At 46.2% G+C, this 23,200-nt stretch overlaps 2 long non-coding RNA genes across 2 annotated transcripts; both read left to right on the plus strand.

Moving 5' to 3' along the window:
* Positions 1 to 4,728: 4,728 nt before the first annotated feature.
* LOC128346575 (uncharacterized) lies at positions 4,729 to 6,955 on the plus strand. The gene is made up of 3 exons (XR_008317058.1): positions 4,729 to 5,382; positions 5,505 to 5,672; positions 6,214 to 6,955. It is a non-coding gene; the product is annotated as an uncharacterized LOC128346575 (long non-coding RNA).
* Positions 6,956 to 7,002: 47 nt separating this feature from the next.
* On the plus strand, positions 7,003 to 11,743 carry LOC128346574 (uncharacterized). Its single transcript, XR_008317057.1, has 3 exons — positions 7,003 to 7,656; positions 7,779 to 7,946; positions 8,488 to 11,743. It is a non-coding gene; the product is annotated as an uncharacterized LOC128346574 (long non-coding RNA).
* Positions 11,744 to 23,200: the final 11,457 nt, after the last annotated feature.

Raw genomic sequence — 23,200 nt, forward strand, 5'->3', positions numbered from 1 at the left:
CTGAAAAATACTAGTACAACATAATGTCTGAATAAGGCTTCCCTGGTGTGTGTGCGCATGAGTGGACAGAAAACATTCTCCCTGTAAAACCTTGTGGTAAATCTGTATTGCAGACACTTTGAAAGGAGGGCTTACCCAAGAGGGGCAAAGCACTACAGACAAACATGAGTATACTATCCACCAACCTTGCCAGACTTGTGCTTTGGTGGTAATCCTGCCTTCTGAAATGCTGGAATCATATCTGTTTTATAGTCTGGAATAAAAATCCTCAAGTCCACATCATTGCTGTAAGGAGCTTGAATGGACTTGGGGGTATGTACGGCTGGAGTATGAACGCACACTCTCTCCTCCGGAGGAGATTCGGGGTAACAGCCCTTTCTGTAAAGCCCCCAGGCCAAACAGAGAGGTGTTAAGGGCTCTCTCAAAGGCCAACAATGAACCCGAGTTCTAGTCCAGCAATATCTAGAGGACCACCGGTTGAGGACCTCTGGGAGCAAACAGTGATAAAGGGGAGTGTGTGTGTGTGTGTGTGTGTGTGTGTGTGTGTGTGTGTGTGTGTGTGTGTGAATTCTCAGTCCCGGGTTGGCCTGTGGTTACTCGCAGCTGTGCCCCATTCATTGCCCTGCCCACCAGCCTCCACTGACAGAAGAGACCCCTTCTGTTCCTGGCTTCTATTGGCCAACCAAAGTTTGGGGGACTCCTGTGGAGAACCAAAGGGATCTCTCCCTTCAAGCAACAGCTGTAGATTGAGCAGTGGAAAGTGGATCCCTTGACCCTAGAAGTGATGCCCTGACTTGAATGACTTGCCCCCCACAGCTCCAGGGGGCACAGTGGAGTATGTATGTATGTATGTATGTATGTATGTATGTATGTATTTAACATCCCACTTTTCCTCCAAGGAGCCCAGAGCAGTGTGCGTGCTTGTGTTTATCCTCACAACAACCCTGTGAGGTGGGCGAGGCTGAGAGAGACGTGACTGGCCCAGAGTCCGCCAGGGAATGTCAGGGCTGAATGAGGATTAGAGCCCCGGCCTCCCCAGTCCTAGTCCAACACTCTAACCATGACACCACCCTGGAGGCAGTGTTGCCTGGAAGACCACAACCACCAACAGCCCAAATTAGACCTGTAAAGAGGCTTCCATGAAGGGGGGGGGGAATCCCAAAGCAACCATTTTTGCCCGACTCATCTGCTGCCACTGGAGTCAGGGGATAGTGAGCTCAGTCAGGTGCATCCGTCTCCCCGGGGAGCCCTCCTGCATGCCAGCCACATATGCCTGTGAGTGACATCACATTGGGGGGCGTGGCCATAAGCTGGAAGGGCCCAGGTGGCCCTCTGGAGCTCTTTTCCTAGCTGGCTGTGTTGTCAGCTGGAGGTCTTCTTGGTTCACGGTGGCTCCTAGGCAGCTGGGCGGCTTGGGTTCTTGGAGAGGAAGGGGAGGAGAGCTGGTAGCAAGCCTGAATGGTCCCCTTTGCTAAGCAGGATCCATCCTGGTTTACATCAGAAGGGGAGACTACATCATGTGAGCCCTGTAAGATATTCCCCCCTCAGGGGATGGAGGGGCCGCTCCGGGAAGTGCATCTGCAGGCTTGCATGCAGAAGGTTCCAGATTCCCTCCCTGGCAGCATCTCCAAGATCGGGCTGAGAGAGGCTCCTGCCTGCAATCTTGGAGAAGCCGCTGCCCGTCCAAGGAGACAATCTGGAGCTAGATGGACCAAGGGTCTGACTCAGTATATGGCAGCTTCCAGGGTGTGTGGCGCCATGGATATAAAGAGCCAAGCTGACCAAGGAAAGAAACTACTAGTCAGAGCAGCCAGGGACTGTGGAAGCCACGGAGGGACAGCAGCATCACGCTGAGAAGGCAAAGCATTGAGGACCTTCCTGTATTCCTCGGTAACCACTGGAAAAGGTGAGGCGTGCCATCAAGTCAATCTCGACTCCTGGCGACTACAGAACCCTGTGGTTGTCTTTGGTAGAATACAGGAGGGGTTGACCATTGCTATCTCCTGCACAGTGTGAGATGATGCCTTTCAGCATCTTCCTATATCACTGCTGCCCGATAGAGGTTTTTCCCATAGTACCAGCGGGGATTGGAACTGGCAACCTCTGGCTCCCTAGTCTAGTCGTTTTCCTGCTGTGCTATTAGTCCATCTGCTTAATTATAGCTTCGCCCAGGACTGGATTAGCCCTCCCCAGTAAAAACTATATTGGGAAACACTTGGGAACTAGAAAGTGGCACAAGCAGGAAAAACAGGGACAAGCAAGAAAGCTGATACTTATAATATTTCTATACCACTTTCCAACAGAAGTCCTCTTAAGTAGTTTACATAAATATGAATAAATTTTAAAAATGGCTCCCTGTCCCCCAAAGGGCTCAGAATCTAAAAAAGAAACATAAGATAGACACCAGCAACAGTCACTGGAGGGATGCTGTGCTGGAGATGGATAGGGCCAGTTGCTCTCCCCCTGCTACATATAAGAGAATCACCACTTTTAAAAGTTGCCTCTTTGCTCTTTTAGCTGGGATACTAGTAGTAGCAACGATGATGATGATGAAGATGATGATGATGATGATGATGATGATGAAGAATCAAATGCAGTCAATAACATCTAGTAGATTGTGTGTAAATATAATAATAATAATAATAGTTATAACACATATAATTATTTTAAAATATATATCTTTATTGAGAAGATAGAAAGCACCATGGCCCTCAGTTCTTGTTTCTTTAATGTTACTATTATCTGTATACTGTTTTTCAACAAAAAGCAAACTCTTCTCAGAGCAGTTTGCACAGGGGTAAGGTTTGCTGTCCCCAGAGGGCTCACAGTCCACGCAGAAAGAAGGGAGACCCCAGCAAGAGCCGCTGGAGGGATGCCGTGGTGGGGCTGGACAGGGCCAGATGCTCTCCCCCTGCTTAACCGAAAGGGCATCACCGCTTTGCTGGGTGCCCCGTTGCTCAGTCCACAGGGGGACCTTGCCTCTCCAAGCAGACCGGGCTAATCATTACTTGACTTTTATTTGAACATCTGCGCCCTGCCTTTCTCCACAGGCCCCAAAGTGGCCAACCAAAACTAAAATCCCATAGAAAGCAAAAAGGTCATTTCCCAAAGCGCCATGAAATGGGGCACACCCCACATGCTGTGGGGGCAGCGCAGGCACTGGAAAACTACCACTAGAAGACAAACAACCCTGTTCAAAGCAGCCATTGAGCAGCAACTGTTACCCAGCAACCATCAATGATAGAACCCTGGCCCTGTTTGAGCAGGAATAACTGTCCTTCTGGCCTTCCTCTTCCCTGGGGGTTACCAACCTCTCCTCCTGTGCCTTTCAAAGCAACCCAAGAAAAGTGTCAGGAGATAAGGATCAGAGGAGGATCTGGGGCCCAATTCTCATTCAGCCTGAAGCTCCCTGGGGGGAATTGGGGCCAATCTCTTGCTATCTACTGGCTTTTGGCCAAAGGGTGGGTAAGACTATAATTGCTTGCTAGTGGCAAATTAGTATAAATTTTATGTCTATTTTGTTATGTAAAAAGAGATATTTGCAGACTGGATTGGGCAAGGTTCAGCCCTCAATGTGAGACTAGACTTAAATTTGCATTCTGATTGGGCAAGTCCTCCAGGGTTTTTAAATTCTATGTTGATCAAAATGGGCAAGATCTCTAGGATTTTTAAACTGACTTCTTGTTTAGTGCACTCATGGCCATCTCGGATCCTTATTCCTTACTCAAGGAAAGCATTGAGTTTGAATGCTGGGCTTAAGGTTTTGATGTTTTAATGTCTATTGATAAAATGGAAGGAATCATTTCACATGCAAATGTTTAAATTGGTTGTGTCATGCAAGGGTTTTGAGAATTGTCTCGACTAAGAAATATTTGATTGCCTTGTCAGCAAGAAAGGTTCTTGCAGGATAGGTGCAAATCAAGCTATCTTGCAGACAGACAAAAAACAACAACCCAACTTCTGTTTGAAAGTTCTGTCTTTGTTGAAGATGATGTTTGGCATTTTAGCATTCAAGACTCTACAGAAATGGATTGCGAGAACGCCTGACCTGAGAAATTGACACAAGATTGAGCGGAGGTGAATGCACAGTTTAACGAGAAGAAGGCAGATCACCAAAGACGGCGGGAGTCCTGTGATGAGGTTGGGGTGAGTAACTGGGCCTGACTGGTTGGATGATGCCCCATCTGTATTGGGCTTCTTCCATAACAGATTTGCATTCTGATTGGGCAAGACCTCTAGGATTTTTAAATTCTGTCTTGATCGAATTGGGCAAGATCTCTAGGATTTTTAAATTGTATATGGAATTGGGCAAGATCAAGGCCTGTGTGGGCCTCGATTTTTAAATTGCATCCCCCAGCTTGACCTTTACAATTGTATTCTGATTGGGCAAGACCTCTAGGGTTTTTAAATTCTGTATGGAATTGGGCAAGATCAGGGCCTGTGTGGGCCTCGATTTTTAAATTGCATCCCCCAGCTTGACCTTTACAATTGTATTCTGATTGGGCAAGACCTCTAGGGTTTTTAAATTCTGTATGGAATTGGGCAAGATCAGGGCCTGTGTGGGCCTCGATTTTTAAATTGCATCCCCCAGCTTGACTGAGCACACAATCTCTAGGTTCCCTTAGAGTGAATTCGGCATGATACCCTTTTTTTAAAATTCCATGTTTGGGCAGCTTTAAGCCAGTGGACTGGAGTCCCATGAGCTTGGAATCTCCAATGGCTCAACTGGGCAAGACAATTGGTGTCTTTAAATTCTGTCAGGGCCTTGTGGACATATTTTTCAGCCAGGGGTGTAGTGTTAAATTTGGATCGACTGACCACCCACTTTTATTCATGCTCATGATAAAGTCTGAATCAAATGGATCACGTTGCGTGTTTTATATGCGCTGTGTCCCAAGTCTTGAGTGACCCATGAAGAGATGAGTTCTTCTTTAGTGCGCTCATGGCCATCTCGGATCCTTATTCCTTACTCAAGGAAAGCATTGATTTTGAATGCTGGGCTCAAGGTTTTGATGCTTTTCTGTCTATTGATAAAATGGAAGGAATCATTTCACATGCAACTGTTTAAATTGGTTGTGTCATGCAAGGGTTTTGAGAACTGTCTGGACTAAAGAAATAGTTTGATTGCCTTGTCAGCAAGAGAGGTGCCTGCAGCCTAGGCGGCAACCATGCTATCTTGCACAGACACAAAAAGCCTTTTGGAAGGTTGTGTCTTTGTTGAAGATGATGTTTAGCATTTTAGCATTCAAGACTCTTCAGACACGGATTGCGAGAACGCCTGGCCTGAGAAATTGACACCCGAGTGAATGGAGGCGAATGCACCTGCTTAAGTTGAGGAAGGCAGATCACCAAAGGCGGCAGGAGTCCTTTGGTGAGGATGGGGTGAGTAACTGGGCCTGACTGGTTGGATGATGGCCCATCTGTATTGGGCTTCTTCCATAACAGATGCCCAATTAGTAGATAACTGTAAGGCAGTCTAACATTTCTCAATGACTCTCTTACAGAGGTCGGGAGAAGCTAAGAAGAAGGAGAGAAGAGACTCTACAGTGGGAGAACCACTTTGGGAAGAGCAGGATCAGCCCCTTTATCATTTCGGTTTGCCTCTTCTGCTGCACCTTCTTCAGTTCGACAGTATCGCTTTTTTGGTAATCTGGCGACCGGAACGATACACTGTAAGTATTCCAAATGTGGCAAAATACCAGGCTCTAGTTTCCCCAGGCACCATGAAATTGGGGCACACACCCCATGCAGTGGGGACCGAGCAAGCCGTAAAACATGACTCCTCCTCTTCCTGGCCCCAAACCCAGAGCAGACTCGCCCACCAGCCCTGTTCAAAGCAGGCCTTGACCAGCCACAGTAAGCATTGGAACCCTGGCCCAGTTTGAGCAGGGAGAACAGTATGACTGGTCTCCTCCTCCCTCAGGGTTTCCATCTTGCCCTGACCTTGCAGCTTTCAAAGCAACCCAACCGATGTGCCAGGCGTTAGTATCTGATCAGGACTTGGCTTCCAAACCTCACCCAGACTAAAGGTCCATGGGGGAAACTTGAGCAATCTCTTGCTTCTTTCCCTACCTTATGAGACAGTGGTGAGGTTAAATCATGAGTGGGGGGCACAGGAAGAGATGGATGTACATTGCCCCAAGCTTTTGGCCAAAGGGTGAAATGAAAAATTACTCAGAACATTGCCTAACACAATGTCTGTATCATTTACAGTTACTTCTGAGGAACAGCTACAACTGGAAACAAGGTCAGCTTCATGTTGTTGTTGTTGTTGTTGTTGTTGTTGTTGTTATAGCCCAGTAAGCTTCCAGACCACCTTGGGTTTATTCTCTCTTTTTGACAGTTAAAGCACCACGTTTTCATTGATGCCAGGAGATGTTGAACAGTAGGGCACACATCCTGGGGTGCCTCTGTTATGGCACAAGAGATATTCCCAGACTGATTGGGCAAGGTTCGGACCACAATGCGTGTCTGGACATTTAAATTTGCATTCTGATTGGGCAAGACCTCTAGGGTTTTTAAATTCTGTCTTGATCGAATTGGGCAAGATCTCTAGGATTTTTAAATTGTATATGGAATTGGGCAAGATCAAGGCCTGTGTGGGCCTCGATTTTTAAATTGCATCCCCCAGCTTGACCTTTACAATTGTATTCTGATTGGGCAAGACCTCTAGGGTTTTTAAATTCTGTATGGAATTGGGCAAGATCAGGGCCTGTGTGGGCCTCGATTTTTAAATTGCATCCCCCAGCTTGACCTTTACAATTGTATTCTGATTGGGCAAGACCTCTAGGGTTTTTAAATTCTGTATGGAATTGGGCAAGATCAGGGCCTGTGTGGGCCTCGATTTTTAAATTGCATCCCCCAGCTTGACTGAGCACACAATCTCTAGGTTCCCTTAGAGTGAATTGGGCATGATACCCTTTTTTTAAAATTCCATGTTTGGGCAGCTTTAAGCCAGTGGACTGGAGTCCCATGAGCTTGGAATCTCCAATGGCTCAACTGGGCAAGACAATTGGTGTCTTTAAATTCTGTCAGGGCCTTGTGGACATATTTTTCAGCCAGGGGTGTAGTGTTAAATTTGGATCGACTGACCACCCACTTTTATTCATGCTCATGATAAAGTCTGAATCAAATGGATCACGTTGCGTGTTTTATATGCGCTGTGTCCCAAGTCTTGAGTGACCCATGAAGAGATGAGTTCTTCTTTAGTGCGCTCATGGCCATCTCGGATCCTTATTCCTTACTCAAGGAAAGCATTGATTTTGAATGCTGGGCTCAAGGTTTTGATGCTTTTCTGTCTATTGATAAAATGGAAGGAATCATTTCACATGCAACTGTTTAAATTGGTTGTGTCATGCAAGGGTTTTGAGAACTGTCTGGACTAAAGAAATAGTTTGATTGCCTTGTCAGCAAGAGAGGTGCCTGCAGCCTAGGCGGCAACCATGCTATCTTGCACAGACACAAAAAGCCTTTTGGAAGGTTGTGTCTTTGTTGAAGATGATGTTTAGCATTTTAGCATTCAAGACTCTTCAGACACGGATTGCGAGAACGCCTGGCCTGAGAAATTGACACCCGAGTGAATGGAGGCGAATGCACCTGCTTAAGTTGAGGAAGGCAGATCACCAAAGGCGGCAGGAGTCCTTTGGTGAGGATGGGGTGAGTAACTGGGCCTGACTGGTTGGATGATGGCCCATCTGTATTGGGCTTCTTCCATAACAGATGCCCAATTAGTAGATAACTGTAAGGCAGTCTAACATTTCTCAATGACTCTCTTACAGAGGTCGGGAGAAGCTAAGAAGAAGGAGAGAAGAGACTCTACAGTGGGAGAACCACTTTGGGAAGAGCAGGATCAGCCCCTTTATCATTTCGGTTTGCCTCTTCTGCTGCACCTTCTTCAGTTCGACAGTATCGCTTTTTTGGTAATCTGGCGACCGGAACGATACACTGTAAGTATTCCAAATGTGGCAAAATACCAGGCTCTAGTTTCCCCAGGCACCATGAAATTGGGGCACACACCCCATGCAGTGGGGACCGAGCAAGCCGTAAAACATGACTCCTCCTCTTCCTGGCCCCAAACCCAGAGCAGACTCGCCCACCAGCCCTGTTCAAAGCAGGCCTTGACCAGCCACAGTAAGCATTGGAACCCTGGCCCAGTTTGAGCAGGGAGAACAGTATGACTGGTCTCCTCCTCCCTCAGGGTTTCCATCTTGCCCTGACCTTGCAGCTTTCAAAGCAACCCAACCGATGTGCCAGGCGTTAGTATCTGATCAGGACTTGGCTTCCAAACCTCACCCAGACTAAAGGTCCATGGGGGAAACTTGAGCAATCTCTTGCTTCTTTCCCTACCTTATGAGACAGTGGTGAGGTTAAATCATGAGTGGGGAGCACAGGAAGAGATGGATGTACATTGCCCCAAGCTTTTGGCCAAAGGGTGAAATGAAAAATTACTCAGAACATTGCCTAACACAATGTCTGTATCATTTACAGTTACTTCTGAGGAACAGCTACAACTGGAAACAAGGTCAGCTTCATGTTGTTGTTGTTGTTGTTGTTGTTGTTGTTGTTGTTATAGCCCAGTAAGCTTCCAGACCACCTTGGGTTTATTCTCTCTTTTTGACAGTTAAAGCACCACGTTTTCATTGATGCCAGGAGATGTTGAACAGTAGGGCACACATCCTGGGGTGCCTCTGTTATGGCACAAGAGATATTCCCAGACTGATTGGGCAAGGTTCGGACCACAATGCGTGTCTGGACATTTAAATTTGCATTCTGATTGGGCAAGACCTCTAGGGTTTTTAAATTCTGTCTTGATCGAATTGGGCAAGATCTCTAGGATTTTTAAATTGTATATGGAATTGGGCAAGATCAAGGCCTGTGTGGGCCTCGATTTTTAAATTGCATCCCCCAGCTTGACCTTTACAATTGTATTCTGATTGGGCAAGACCTCTAGGGTTTTTAAATTCTGTATGGAATTGGGCAAGATCAGGGCCTGTGTGGGCCTCGATTTTTAAATTGCATCCCCCAGCTTGACCTTTACAATTGTATTCTGATTGGGCAAGACCTCTAGGGTTTTTAAATTCTGTATGGAATTGGGCAAGATCAGGGCCTGTGTGGGCCTCGATTTTTAAATTGCATCCCCCAGCTTGACTGAGCACACAATCTCTAGGTTCCCTTAGAGTGAATTGGGCATGATACCCTTTTTTTTAAATTCCATGTTTGGGCAGCTTTAAGCCAGTGGACTGGAGTCCCATGAGCTTGGAATCTCCAATGGCTCAACTGGGCAAGACAATTGGTGTCTTTAAATTCTGTCAGGGCCTTGTGGACATATTTTTCAGCCAGGGGTGTAGTGTTAAATTTGGATCGACTGACCACCCACTTTTATTCATGCTCATGATAAAGTCTGAATCAAATGGATCACGTTGCGTGTTTTATATGCCCTGTGTCCCAAGTCTTGAGTGACCCATGAAGAGATGAGTTCTTCTTTAGTGCGCTCATGGCCATCTCGGATCCTTATTCCTTACTCAAGGAAAGCATTGATTTTGAATGCTGGGCTCAAGGTTTTGATGCTTTTCTGTCTATTGATAAAATGGAAGGAATCATTTCACATGCAACTGTTTAAATTGGTTGTGTCATGCAAGGGTTTTGAGAACTGTCTGGACTAAAGAAATAGTTTGATTGCCTTGTCAGCAAGAGAGGTGCCTGCAGCCTAGGCGGCAACCATGCTATCTTGCACAGACACAAAAAGCCTTTTGGAAGGTTGTGTCTTTGTTGAAGATGATGTTTAGCATTTTAGCATTCAAGACTCTTCAGACACGGATTGCGAGAACGCCTGGCCTGAGAAATTGACACCCGAGTGAATGGAGGCAAATGCACCTGCTTAAGTTGAGGAAGGCAGATCACCAAAGGCGGCAGGAGTCCTTTGGTGAGGATGGGGTGAGTAACTGGGCCTGACTGGTTGGATGATGCCCCTTCTGTACTGGGCCTTTTCCAAACCAGATGCTAATTTTTTTCCCCTTTAAGTTCGGCACTGACATTTTTATTGACTTAGTGAAGGGGTGTTGCGACAGCTACCTGGGGAACTCTGGAAATGGGCCCAGAATTATGTAAGGATGACCAGAAACTGTATATTTATTAAAATTGACTTGGACCTTTCTTTTTAAAAATATATATATTTTAAAGTAACCTGGAAATTGTACTGTCAGAGTGAATGCAGAAGAAAATTGACGTAACATCAGAGAATCGCTGGGGAAGTGATGTGAAACTGAGGTAATCTTCTGCCTTCTTTTTCAAATGGTAAGTGAAATAAAGGCAAAAAGTAAGAAATATCTTACATAAAAGATGCATGGGTTAGCAGGCATTTGGGCAAATGGAACCATCCCCCCCGCAGCCCCCCAGCCCCAATCAGTGACAAAATGTGGAGCCCCACCACCACATGGAGCTCTAAAATGGGTCGGGAAATCCCGGATGGTGTTGGGGAACTCTGACTCAATGTAGGCTTCCCAACGTCGGGATTGGCTGATCCCCGACATCCTCCAACGTGGCCCATCTCAGGCCATGTCCAACACAACTGATGCAGACTTGAACAGCCGTATATTAAGCACCTTCTCTCCTTCTGTTCCGATTCTGCCCCCAAACTGAGCTGAACAGACCCAAGCCCAGAGATGGAAGGGGAGCTGAAAAGGCTGGAGAACAGCAGAGACGCTCTCAAGGCTGGCTTCTACGAATCCTTCGGTGGACTGCATCCTCCTCATGACTCTGATGACAGTAGCAATGGACCGAGAGAGAACCTACATTATGTGTTCAGGACTACAGAAATCCCCCTCCCCTTGGCCTCGTGCAGAGGGGAGGGAGTTTGTCCCAGCCCCGCTCTGCACGAGGCCCAAGAAGCGGGCCGATTGGCCCTTTGGGTTAGGGGGTGGGGTTTCGGCCGGGATGATCCCCTCCCCGTGCTCCTCAGTTTGGGCCAGGCATTCCCCTCCCTCCCTCCCTGGTACAGAGCGGGTCTAGCGACTGGTCGCCCAACGGGGCCGAGTAGGAATTTTTGGCTCCCAACGCATTGGCCACTGTTGGGGTTTTTTTCGCCTACTCCGTTCTGTGTTCCAGGTGTGTAGTTAGAGTTAGGCTGGTCACAATGGCAGTAACAGTGCGGGCGGGGTGGTAATTTGAGGGTTTTCCGAGCCAGGGTGTGTCGCCCAGTAAGGTGCTGGGTAGGACGTCAGAGTTCTAACCCGGTCCTCTTGGCCCGCACTGTTCTCTAAGGGTGATTAATCACCTGGTGTTCCAGTCCGCCATGTCTTTTGTTACAGTTAATAAAGTTGTGGCCCTTTTACCCATACTAAGTCTACGTGTCTTCTTGGACTGGGGGCTGGGGAAAAGGATTCCACTTTTGTGTGCTGATCAGGCGCACACTGCCTTGATTCTTCCACTCAGAACAAAACTCATTCCACGCACAGATGAAAAAGATCTGAGGGAACATTCAGAGGCACTCTTACCCCTGGATTTCTGAGTGAACTCCAAGGCCTCCACACATCCTGGGGGCCCCAACATCCTTTTTAGTCTATCCTGGCCCATTGTTTTCCTGGCGACCGAGCATGACTGTTGCCTGCACCGGAGTTGACTTCTGCTTTAAAGACAATGGGGGGAGTGGGGAAAGAAATATGGATGATGGAAATATGTTACGCTGCGTGTTGAAATGTTCCTGCTAACGCATATTTCCATAAATATAACTGTTTTTTTATTCATACATTCTTGTGAGTTCAGTTTCTGTTTGCATTCTAAAGAACCCACATGTAAATGATACTGCATGTGTCATGGTGTGTGTGTGTGTGTGTGTGTGTGTGTAAGGGATGGTGCTTAACTTGCAGTGGAGGGGGGGCTCCAAAGGCCTTCAGTTCCAGGCTCCAAAATCACCTCGGTGCACCTCTGGGAAAACTGCAAGGGAAGCTCTGATTCTCTTCTCCACTCAGGGGAAGACAGGGGAAGGTTTTTCTCTCAGTTCCCCATTCTGCTCTACCACTGTGCTATACCAGATAGCACAGTAATAATTGGCCTCATCTTCAGCCTGGATATTGGTGGTGGTTAAATAGCCGTTGTCTCCAGTGGCAGAACCAGTGAACCGAGCTGGGATCCCTTCTCCTCTGCTGCAACCACTACAGTGCACAAAGCGAGGGGCCTGTCCAGATCTCTGTTGATACCAGTAAAAGCTGCCTCAGCGACCACCACTGCTTTTCGTGCAGGTGAGTTTTGCTGTTTGGCCCAGGGACGCAGACTGGGAGGCAGGCTGAGTCACACTTGCCTGGGAATGGACACCTTTACAAAAAAGACAAACCAACAGTCAAGATATCCGTACATTAATGCTGCCTTCATATATCACATAATCATTTTCCCGATGTATACTGAAGATAAATTGCTTTGTGGTCAGAGAGCAGTGTGATGCGGGCCCTGCATTCCCTTACCTGAGCAGTAATGGAGAAGCATCAAGAATAACAGAGTCCAGGCCATGGTGAGCTCTCTAGAGCAGTTTAACTGCCTGAAGTCAACAGAGAACCATGCGGGATCTCCCCCTTCCTTCCTTAAATCCTCCATCGCTGAAGAAAAGCCCCTTGATGCAAATTTGTTCTGTGATCATTGGCTCTGCTGGAGCATCATAAAGTAAAGTAAAGTTGTGCCGTCAAGCTGGTGGCGACCCCTGGCGACCACAGAGCCCTGTGTGATTTTCTTTGGTAGAATACAGAAGAGGTTTGCCATTGCCATCTCCCACACTGTGTGAGATGATGCCTTTCAGCACCTTCCTATATTGCTGCTGCCCAATAGAGGTGGTTTCCATAGTCTAGGGAACATACCAGCGGGGATTCGAACCGGCAACCTCTGGCTCCCTAGGCAAGTTACTTCCCCACTGTGCCATTAGGTGGCTTGGAGCTTCATAACCTCTCTGAAAATACGCGTTCCTCTAGGAACATAGGAAGCTGCCTTATATTAAACCAGACCACTGGTCCATCTAGCTCACTCCTTTCTATACAGACTGTTAGCAGCTTCTCCAAGGTAATGTAGGTGAAGAGATGAAATATTTTTCAAATCTAAGCTATATAGCAATGTAGGATTCAAATAAAGAAACAGAACACACAATTTGCTGTGTATGCTAAACACCTTTTGGAGTTTTTTGATCTTCATAGATGATTCATAGATGCCATAAATAAATAAATAGCCATACAAGTCCTATTTAAACACATTTTGAGAACGTAACCACCAGGGCCTTTGATTTTCCTCCACATGTACGGACTCCTTACAATCATTACATAAATGTTAATTTCCTTTGCAATTGAGAGAGCCAGGCAACTGCAATATTTTTAAAAGATACATACATACATTGATTGATTGATTGTTTGTTCAAATAACAACCTCCTTCTACCTGGGTTCTACCCGGATTTGGGTGCTGTGTGTACTCCCAATTTTTAGTTGTGTGGAAGCAAGGTTGGAGGAAAACCTGGGTAGCTTTTCCTCCTACCTTGCTTCCACACAATCGCTTCTCCACAACCAAAAATTGGGAGCACAGATAGCTCCCAAACCCAAGTAGAACACAGTTTTGGGTTGTGTGAATGACCTCGATATGTGACCAGGGTTTCTGCATTTAACCATATGCGTACTTTGGCCCTGAGTGGCACAAGGCAAAGCAGAACCCCTCTAAAGGAGACAGTTGCAGGCAACGAACACATTCAGGTTAGGGAGCCCTCACTTTGAGAAGGAGGAATGAAGGTTTTTGTCTCAGTTCCTCATTTGCCTGTGCCACTGTGATACACAGCAGTACTCCACTCCCTGGCCCCACAGTAATAATTGGCCTCATCTGCAGCCTAGATGTTTGTGATGGTTAAATAGCCAGTATTCCCCGATGCAGACCCAGTGAACTGATCTGAGGCCCCTTCTCCCTTCTTCCTGGTGTCGTAAATCAGAAGGCGAGGGGCCTGTCCAGGCTTCTGTTGATGCCAGTAGAAGTAGTCACCCCAGTTATTACCACTGTGTCTTGTGCAGGATAGTTTAACGGTTTGGCCCAGGGACACGGACTGAGTGGCCAGCTGATTCACCGTTGGCTGTGTCCTGACACCTTTACAAGAAACACAGAACAGCAATCATGGCCTTAGTACCTTCTCCCTGCTCTCAGATAGCACATCATCGCTAGGTTTCTCCCTTAAATACAGAGCAACAATTGCTCTGCGGTCTGTGCTTCAGGTTATGCAAACTGCATCCTCTCCACACCCTTACCTGAGGCGTAACTGAGAAACGTGAGGAGAAACAGAGACCAGGGCATGGTGGTGAAAGGTGAGGCAAGAGTGTAGGTCTGTCTGGAATCTTCCTTCTTCTTTCTTACATTCCCCAGGAACTGAAGAATGGTCCACTATGCAAATCTGCTCACGCTCATTAGCTGTGGTCGAAATGGAACTCCTCCACTGGAGGAGGTGATACCTGAGCTGAGCCAATGACAAGAGGTCAAGGTTGACCTCAATGGCATGAGACCAAGCTTGATCCATGATTTACTGTAAACGTAAAACCATAAATTGATGCAATGTAAGTTGCCATAAGTTGCATTCATTTCCTGTAATTGTATATATTTTTTCTTTTTGTTTCTGTTTTTGTTTTCTGGTCGTGGACTGTAATAAATGTTAGCTAATCTCAAAAAAGAACGAAAAATGAAAGGCAATAAATGGCCATTGGGAGGATATACCACCCACTTCCACTGATTAATTTTATTTGTTACAGAGGGTGCATTTTTTCTTGATGGATGAAACCGCATATGAACGGGGCCTGTCTCTAAACCATCCCAGAGTTCCAGACTATGTTCGTGGGTAGAGAAAGACATATTTTGGACCTTGATTGAAGCTTAAATAGACAATAGAAATAAATTCTTTGTCATTGGCCTGGAAGCCAATGTTAAGAGAGTCCTCTACTCCCTTACCTGAGTAATAACTGAGAAGGGCAAGAATGCCCCTTCCCCTGGCATTGAGCTGGGGGAAGGGTGATTTGTCCCACCTCCCTAGCACGGGCCCCAAGAGGCTCCAGATTGGGCCTCAGCGTCTGGTGGGCGGGGCTAAGGTTGCTGCTCCGGCAGCTCCCCACCCTGAAGGATCAGTTTGGAGCGCGATTCCTCCACCTTCCTTCCCCTAGGAGTAGAGCGAGTCTAGAGGCTGGTTGCCCTCCCTGGGGGCCGAGTAGGAATTTTTGGCTCCCAACGCATTAGCCATGTTGGGGGGTTGTTTCCGCCTACTCCGTCCTGCTACCCTAGCATCAATGGTTAGATAGTTAGGTCATGGCTTGGCAGGGACAGCGCGGGATGGGTGGTAAGTAGATGGGATGGAACATCGGTGAGCACCCTTGGACTGTCAAAATGGGTGATTGGTCAATCGTTCCCTTGTGGTTTGTGCGGCCAAGGGAGGACGATTCACCATAAAACCTGCTTCAGGCACTTCACATACCGATGGGCTGTGCGGTCCAGGGTGTGTGAAGATCTGGAAGGATCCAGGCCCCCTTGGGGGTTGGCCATGAAGGGGAGGGAGAATGTTTTCCACCTGCTGCCTTCCTGAGCCAGGGTGTGTCGCCCAAGCAAGGCACGGGGGAGGACACGGTAGTCTAAACCCTGTCATTGCTAGGCCCCGCACTGTCTTGGGGAGGTGGGCTTAACCCTATCCAGTCCGCTAATCCAATTATAGTTTATCAATAAAGCTGTGACCCTTTTTACCCACTACATTTGTTGTCCGTGTTTTCTTGGGGGCCGGGGTCTGGCCACAAAGCACGGAGCCCGGGCCATGGTAAGCTCTCTCTTGAAGAGCGAGCTTTCTGATTCCATCAGATAACAGGGTGGGACCTTCCATGTCGGCTCTTCAATCCTTTGGAGCCACAGAGTGACACCCCCCATGCAAATTTGCCTTACGGTCATTGGCTTGCTTTCCAGGTCGTGTCTCCCCTGAGAATCTGAGTTGCTCAAGTCAGTCCAATGATCATAGGAGAAATGTGCGTAAAGGAGATGACGTCAGATTTTTGAAGAAGGTGTTTGCTTTGCCCTGGATCAAAATCAGGCCGTGGTAGCAGAAATCACAATGAAAAATGTCCCCAGGGACATAAAGAAAGGGCGTTTTCAGAAACCATACCAGGAACTCCAATCACAATTTATTTTAGCTGGGGATGATGGGAGTTGTAGTTCCTCAACAGCTGGACAGCCAATGTTGCCCACCCCTGCCTGAAGGAGAATATCTTACAGCAGAGAGTGCTCCCATGTATTTTATTTATTTTTACATTTTATATCCCGCTCTTCCTCCAAGGAGCCCAGAGCGGTGTACGACATACTTGAGGTTCTCCTCACAACAACCCTGTGAAGTAGGTTAGGCTGAGAGAGAAGTGACTGGCCCAGAGTCACTCAGCAAGTCTTATGGCTGAATGGGGATTTGAACTCGGATCTCCCCGGTCCTAGTCCAGCACTCTAACCACTGCACCACGCTGGCTCTTGGATGTAGTCACCCATCCAAAAGCAAACCAGCATGGACCCTGCATAGCAAAAAGAACAATCCATGCTCCCTTCCACAAGACCAGCTCTCTTCCTCAGAGCCTCGAGTGCAGATTCTATGACCATATGAAGCTCTGATTCAAAGCAGTTCTAATATGGGCCTGCCTCCATTTGTTCTGGAGCGGCTGGCTTTATTTTCAGAATGGATAGAAGCACATATGGATGGGGCCCATTCTAGATCGGACTAGAGTCCCAGGCTATGTTCTTGCATAGAGGATGATGTTCTTGCATAGAGAGGAGAGCTGGTCTAGTGAAGAGAGCTGGTATTGTGGTGGCAAGCATGGCCTGCCCCCTAGCTAAGCAGGGTCCAACCTGGTTGCATTTGAATGGGAGACCACATGTGGTAGCAAGCATGACTTTTCCCCTTAGCTAAGCGGGGTCTGCCACAGTTGCCTATGAATGGGAGACCACATGTGTGATCACTGTAAGATATTTCCCTTAGGGGGATGGAGCTGCTCTGGAATAGGGATGTGCGTTTTGTTTCGGATACAAAACGTTTTGTGAACAAAACAAGCCATTTTGGCTGTTTTGTAGCCAAAACAAAACACCCAATGCTCAAAACTGAAAATTTTGTAGCCAAAACAAAACGTCCCTGTTTCGGATACAAAATGTTTTGTTGTTTCGGCTGTTTTGAAACTCCATTTTGCAATCGCAGAAAGTCTTTCTCCTTCAGTCTTTCTCCTTCAGTCTCCATTTTGAGTTTTGACATCTGTTTGAATTTCCAGCCCTTCCAGCCCACAGATTGGCCAGCGATAGCATGGGCTGATCTGCTGGCAATTGCCTCCTTGTTCCTTTTAAGCAAATTTAAGGGTAAATTTTACCCTCATTGCCCAGTGGGGCAGTGTGTATTTCATTGTTGTTGTGTGTAGATCAATTGCATTTCGGGGGTGGGTGGATGTGGATGTGCATGACCTTTGGAAATCTGCCTGATTTTTTCCAAAGCTCTGCTGCTGTTGTTGTTGTGTGATGTTGATGTTATTTGGGGTGGATTGGGGCAGAAAGGGGGCTTTAGGGGCAGAAGAGTGGTTCAGGTGGTAGTGCCCCAATGGGTGCCTGCTGCCACCCAGATTCCAAAGGAATTGGGAAAAGGGCTGATTTTTAAAGAATTTCTGAAGTTGAAATGTCTTTGAGGCAGATGTACATGACCTTTGGAAATATGCCTGATTTTTTCCAAAGCTTTGCTGTTGATGATGTGTGATGTTGATGTTATTTGGGGTGGAGTGGGGGCAGAAAGGGGGCCTGAGGGGCAAAACAGTGGGTTGGGTGGCAGTGCCCTAAGGGGTGCCTGCCACAACCCAGATTCCAAAGGAATAGGGCAAAGGGCTGATTTCTTAGGAATTGTTGGAAGTTTACGCTTCTTTAAGCACCCCCAGGGAATGATGGAAGTTTCAGCAGACCCATAACTCCACCGGGGGGGCACTGGGGTGGCTGGGAGTGAGTGGTGGTGTAGTGCACATAGGGTGCCAACCACCCCCATGGGTTGCTAACCCATGGGGTGCTGGGTTCTGTTGTTTCTGAGGTGTTCTGAGTGTAGATTCTCTGGTAGCAGATGATATTTTCAATGACAAACCATGAATCCACTCTCATATGCTACCAGATAATCTGAATCTACACTCAAAACATCTCAGAAAAAACAGAACCCAGTACCCCATGGCTTAGCAACCCATGGGGGTGGTTGGCACTCTATGTGGTCTACACCACCACTCGCTCTGGGACACCCTGGTGCCCCCCCCAAGTGCAGTTATGGGGCAGGAATTATGGAGGTCCATCATTCCCTATGGGGAAGAACTTTACAGACACGCAAACTCCATTACATCTTTAAAAATCATCCTTCTGCCCAATTCCTTTGAAATAATTCTGGCAGCTTCCTTGCCCCCACTGGGCACTACCACCCACCCTACTGTGCTCTGGGCCACCCCTCCCCCCCCCAACATGAAGCTATACTTTTGCTAAAACCTCAATTCTTCCCTAAGGGAAAAGTCCTATACTTTAAAAATTCACCAAAACCCAGCCCTTTGCCCAATTCCTCTGACATTTGGGTGGTAGTTTCCACCCATTGGGCACTACCACCCCCACCCACTAGTTTTTCCCTGGGGCCATTTTTTAAAATCCAAAACGTTTCGGATTTGGATTTTGCAATTTCGAACAAAGAACAAAATTGGGGTGTTTCGGATTGGCTGGTTTTGAACAAAGAACAAAATGGGGGTATTTTGGATTTGGGCCAAAAACAAAACAGAAAAACAAAACAAAATGCACAACCCTAGAAACAAGAGATGAAGTGGTAAAATTAATACAGTGGTCCCTCGACTTACGAACTTAATCCGTTCCGAATGCACATTCGTAGGTCAAAAAGTTGGTAAGTCGAAAAGCGGTTTCCCATAGGAATGCATTGGAAATGGATTAATTCGTTCCGGAGCCTAGGAAAAAGACCCAGACACCCAGTTTTTGTGTGCAAAACTCTTTATCAAGTGCACTTTAAAGGCATGCAGACTGCACAGCAACATTACTTTTCAACAATAAACATTTACAACAGCACTTTATCATTTTTTGGGGACCTGATGCAGGTCACTTCAGGGCACTTTAATGGCAGGCAGGCACACTCAACATGCCTCAGCCTCAGCCAACATTTCTAAACCTTACTCAACACAGTTTTTGGACCTGATGCAGGTCACTGCAGTGCTTTTCAAAGACAGGCAGACACAATGAACATGCCTCAGCCAACATTTTAAAGCATTACTGTACACACCTCAGCTTTGGAACATGTTAAGGACACTTAACATTTTACACATGGCATGGAAAGAACACCCCCACACACACACACACACAAGACCCCCCCCCCCCGCAACCCCCACAGTAAAGAGAAGGAAAATCAACCTACAGTACCTTTCCAGCAGTAGAGAATTGCAGGAAAAAGAAACTCCAACACTCTCCAAGCAACTCCAACTGGCTCCAAATCTCTCTCTCTCTCTCTCTCCAACGCCGCTCCACACCTCCTCACTCCACGCCTCGTACAACCCACAGAAGTCTGGAAGCATGGCACAGGGGTTTTAAAGCCTCCCATATGCAAAGCGCCATGGGAGAAGCAGTTTTTGGAAAAAAATATTCGGAAAAATTCGTAAGTCGAGGAAACCGCATCTAAAATTCGTAAGTTGAGGAAACCGCATCTAAAACCGCCAACGGTTTTCCGTTCGGATGTCGAAAAATTCGTAAGCGTGCGGCCACTTTTTTCGTTCGTAAGTCGAAAAATTCGGATGTCGAGTAGTTCGTAAGTCGAGGGACCACTGTAATGGTAAAGTGGGTACAAGAATTAGGTTATAATATTAATGTAGAGGTCTGGGAGAAGCAGTGGAAGAAAGATCTCAAACTCACAGTGTGTTATAATGTAAAAGAAAATTTGATAAAATTGATGTATGGCATTTAATACCTAAGAAATTAGCTTTAATTTACAAAATGTATCTAATAAGCATTGGAGATGTAAAGAAAGTGAGGGATCCCTTTATCACATGTGGTAGTCCTGCAGAGAAGTAAAGAGGCCTTAGGATAATTTAAAAAGACTCTCACAAGAGATTTGAACCCTTTTTGTTGGGTATAATCAATGAAGAAATCCCGAAAGAAAACAGAAATTTCTAAATTTATTGTATTAGTAAGGGATGGCCATTTAGCAAGTTTTCTAGAAGACTGGAAACCCTCTTTGTGGTACAGGAAAAAACAATGGAAATGTAAATTTGAACCTATCAATGAGGCCTGAAATATAAAAATAACAGTCGGGGAATTTGTTTGAGAATTAACTAAAGGATTATGATGGTAAAATATGAAGAAAATATTTATATGAGAGCAAATATAGATGTTATAGTATAACTATGTTGAAAGATGAACTGGAAGTCACATTGGTATATAGAAAACCAATAAAAATATAGATGCAAAAAAAGAAAAAGAAAGAAAGGTTGGTGTAGGGAATTGTCCAAGACTGGTCCTCTTGTGGACTGTATTCGTGTGGGAAATGTGGTTCAGACAACCCTTCCAGAGAGTTTCAATGACCAAAATCTATCTGAGAGAGGTCTTAAGAAGCAGCTTTTTCAAGAATCCCAAACCAGTCCAAGAAGTCCAATGGAAGAGATGTGCTTTTGCCTGGTTTTAAGGATCGGCTGAGCAGCTTCAGAGCTGAATGATCCAATCCTTGCTCCGCCATTGGTTCCCTAGACTGGTGGTGTCATTTTCATTTCTGCAAGAGTGCTTTGAAGTAAACATTCCTCAGTGGCTCCATTCAACTCAACCATGGAAGCAATGACAAACTCAAACATACTGTGATAGGTCACTGCTTACAGAGAAACGGTGAGGGTGGTTGATAATAATTCCATGATAAGTATCAAGTACCTTTCAGTTAACATGTTTGCTCCGTTAATCTCAGCTAAGGGGAGGGGTACTTTGGGCATTTTTCTGCCGGAAGCAGCGCGGCTCCCGTTGCAGCACACGGTCACCAAAAAGCAGGCTAGGCTCCCTTAGCCCACTTTTTGGCGATCGTAAGAATCGCCTCATGGTCTTTGATGAGAGGAGCATCACTACATTTGGCGTGGACAGCTGCGGTTGAAACGGCACATGGACAGGAAGTGTGTGCCTTTCTAGAAGCTACTGTTTGGCCGCTACCCTGGAGCCTATGACAAGTCAGACCTGGCAGGGCAATGGTAAACTTGTCTTTCTTTATTCAGGTGTATCATTGGGTCTTTCTTGCAAAGCACAGCTGTCAGACTTGCCTTACGACTCGACTGCAGTATAGCTGACAACTGTTAGATTAAGTCAGATGTGTAGGATGCTAAATTCAACAGCTGTAAATAAGTAAAAATGGTTTTATAGGGGACTGTAAAGGCAATGCCCCCCCCTCTTTTTGCTGTCTCTTGCATAATAGGAGCCAGCGTTATGTAGTGGTTAGAGTGCTGGACTAGGACCAGGGAAACCCGAGTTCAAATCCCCATTGAGCCATGATACTTGCTGGGTGAATCTGGGCCAGTCACTTCTCTCTCAACCTAACCTACTTCACAGGGTTGTTGTGAAGAGAAACCTAAGCATGTAGTACACTGCTCTGGGCTCCTTGGAGGAAGAGCGGGATATTAATAATAACAACAACAACAACAACAACAAAATCACCATCAGCCAATTACAAAAAGCAATTTTACTGGGAACAGCCTATATACTGCGACAATATCTATAACAGCAACAACATTGACAATAAAATTCAGCCATCCCAGGTCCTTGGGAAGGACTCGATGTCTGGATAAAACAAACCAGTCAATAACACCTGTCTGACTGTGTAAATAAATAAATAAATAAAAATTAATAATAATAGAACTTGAAGTTACCCAGTGGCACTAGATTCAGGACAGTCTGCTTTGCACCATGCATCATTATGTTGTGGGATTCCCTTTGAGATGTCAGGAGTGCCACTGGCTTTGGTTAAGAATTACACCAATTAATGGAAGATAGGTCTGTCAATAGACAGGTGAGCTCTGGGGAGCCCGGTGAACAAATGCAGGTATCCCTCTGAGGGCTGGATGCTGAGGAAAAACAGAAGAAATCACATGGAAAGGCAGAGTGGACTTGCCCCATCTTGTGCTCCATTTTATCCTCTGATGCAAGTCTCTGGGAAAAAAGATACTTTCCCCCTGCTTAGTTGCCTATGTGCTGTGAGCTTTTGGAGTTGCTTCTTGTGAATGGGTGGAGTTTTTTCAGAGAATTGGAATGGAAAGAGACAGACTGTACTTGCTGCCTATCTGTCTGACATACAACTGTGCTAGTGGTTGGTTGGTGGTTTGGGTATTTTTCTATCTCCCAGGGGCATATCTAGGGCAGGGCAGGCAGGGCACATGCCCTGGGTGCCACTTGAAGGGGGGCACAATTTCTTAAAATTAATTAAAAAAAAAAAAAAGGCCACCAAAAACAAAATGGCCACTGCACATGCTCAAATGGCCTCTGTGAGGCCCTAGGCCATGCCAGGCCTCGCAGAAGCCATTTGAGCATGCACGGTGGCCATTTTGTTTTCAGCAGCCATTTACAAAAAAGTATTTTTAAAAATGGCCACTGCACATGTTCAAATGGTCTCTGCGAGGCCCTAGAGGCCAGCGGTGGGAGGGGTAACCTTTGCAGACACCCCCCCCCACGGCCTATAGGAAGCATCCCGAAGGGGCTACAAGTTAAAAAAAAATTAATTTAATATAATATAATCACTGTACACATATTCAGTTTGGCACTATGTACAGAGAATCAGGGCTTGTGGATACTGAGCTGAAGCTTATGAGCTAGGATTGTATTCATTTGCTCTTACTTTGCTTCTTATGATAAGTGAGTTAAATGTGGTGTCTTAATAATATGGCTATTAATGGTGAGTTTGTCTTTGAATCAGTGTGAAGTCCTTAATATTAAGGACCACTAGGAGTTTCTTGCTCTCTTTCTCTCATTTTAACTGTCTTTCTGAAACACTAGAATATATTCCAAGCAGTGATACAGTTTACTCTGCATATCCTTTAATTATTTTCAGAGTATCTGGGAAAAGCCAAATTCTCCATTTATTTTTAAAACTGATGTAATAGTGATGCTACAATGCATAGTAGAGAATTAGATAGGCACTTCTGTTTAGTTTTCCAAGTACACCTCCACGTA

Source organism: Hemicordylus capensis, chromosome 2 (assembly GCF_027244095.1).
Source record: "Hemicordylus capensis ecotype Gifberg chromosome 2, rHemCap1.1.pri, whole genome shotgun sequence".
Lineage (NCBI taxonomy): Eukaryota > Metazoa > Chordata > Lepidosauria > Squamata > Cordylidae > Hemicordylus > Hemicordylus capensis.